This window comes from Salvelinus sp. IW2-2015, unplaced genomic scaffold, assembly GCF_002910315.2.
Source record: "Salvelinus sp. IW2-2015 unplaced genomic scaffold, ASM291031v2 Un_scaffold8074, whole genome shotgun sequence".
Taxonomy (NCBI): domain Eukaryota; kingdom Metazoa; phylum Chordata; class Actinopteri; order Salmoniformes; family Salmonidae; genus Salvelinus; species Salvelinus sp. IW2-2015.
Window position 1 is genome coordinate 5,754 of NW_019949334.1, and position 1,815 is coordinate 7,568.

A 1,815-nucleotide genomic window follows, 5' to 3' on the forward strand; every position below is an offset into this window, starting at 1 on the left:
TACATCCACAGGTACCACCTCAATTGACTCAAATTATGTTCAATTAGCCTATCAGAAGCTTCAAAGCATTGACATAATTTTCTGGAATTTTCCAAGCTGTTTAAAGGCACAGTCAACTTAGTGTATGTAAACTTCTGACCCACTGGAATTGTGATACAGTGAATTATAAGTGAAATAATCTGTCTGTAAACAATTGTTGGAAAAATGACTTGTGTCATGCACAAAGTAGATGTCCTAACCGACTTGCCAAAACTATAGTTTGTTAACAAGAAATTTGTGGAATGGTTAAAAACTAGTTTAAATGACTCCAACCTAAATGATGTGATGTCTCCTACAGGCCCTAAAGAAGAGACCAGGTCTGTCTGAAGTGTTGCAGATCAAAGCTGACGTTTTCGTTTGACCTCCTCCTCTTCCTCGTCTTCTTCATCCTCCTCCTACATCTCACTGACCTGTCAGTCACACAGCCAATCAGCGAGTCTGGAAGCGACCTCAACAACACATTTGCCAACCAATCAGAAGATACAGCATCCTGGAGAGAAGAATCAATCAGCCAATAGGAATCACACAGACATGAAAGATGACACATCAGATTAACCCCCCTAAAAAGACTGCCTAACGCCCCGTAAGGGACTGCTACCCCGTAAGACTTGCTAACCCCCTAAGGACGCTAAACCCCCCTAAGGACTGCTAACCCCCGTTAAGACTGCTAACCCCTAAGGACTGCTACACCCCCCTAAGACTTGCCATAACCCCCCTAAGGACTCTAAACCCCCTAACAGACTTGCTGAACCCCCTAAGACTGCAAACCCCCGTAAGACTCTGAACCCGCCTTAAGACTGCTAACCCCCCTAAGGACCTGGCCTAACCCCCGTCAAGACTTCCAGCCCCCTCAATGGACTTGCTAAACCCACCGTCAAGACTGCTAACCCCCTAAGACTGCTAACCCCCCTAACGGACTTGCTAAAACCCCCCTAAGACTGCTAAACCCCTAAGCACTGCTTAACCCCCCTAAGTACTGCTCAACCCCGTATCACGACTGCTCTAACCCCCCTAAGGAGCTGCTGAAGCGCCCCGTAAGGACTGCTAACCCCCCTAAGCACTGCTAAAACCCCGCCTAAGACTGCTTAAACCCCTAAGGACTGCCTAACCCCCCGTCGTAAGACTGGCTAACCCCCCTAAGGGGACTTGCTACACCCGCGCGTAAGTACTGGCTAACCCCCCTAAGACTCGGCTCACCCCCCTAGAGACTGCTAACCCCCCTAGCAGACTGCTAACCCCCGCTAACGACTGCTAACCCCCCTACAGACTGCTAAAGCCCCTAAGACTGGCGTGACCCCCCTAAGGACTCGCTCTCAAACCCCCTAAGCACTGCTACCCCCCCTAAGACTTGCAACGCCCCTGACAGACTTGCTAACCCCCCTTAAGACTGCTATACCCCCTGAAGGGGACTTCTAACCCCCCTAAGACTGCTTAACCCCCTAAGACCTGCTAACCCCCCTAAGACTTAGCTGAACCCCCGTAAGACCTGGCGTACGACCCCGCCTAAGACTGCTAAACGCCCCCTACAGCACTGCTAAACCCCCGTTAAGACTGCTAAACTCCCCCTAAGACTGCTAACCCCCCCTAGGCACTGCTACACCCCCCTTAAGACTGCCTAACCCCCTAATACTTGCCTAAACTCCCCTAATAGACTTGCTAACCCCCGCTAGACTGCTAAACCCCCCCTAGACTGCTAAAAGCCCCCCTATAGACTGGCTAACCCCCCTAAGACTGCTAACCCCCCTAAGGACTGCTAACCCCCCCTAGACTTGCTAA

General features: G+C 50.7%; 1 long non-coding RNA gene across 1 annotated transcript in view; it reads left to right on the top strand.

The window, feature by feature from the left end:
* LOC112079460 (uncharacterized) overlaps window positions 1–585 on the top strand; it is a 5,686-nt gene extending 5,101 nt beyond the window's left edge. Inside the window, exon 3 of the long non-coding RNA XR_002895952.2 lies at window positions 338–585. This is a non-coding gene — a long non-coding RNA (uncharacterized lncRNA). The remainder of the gene's footprint in view (window positions 1–337) is intronic.
* The last annotated feature ends 1,230 nt before the right edge of the window (window positions 586–1,815 follow it).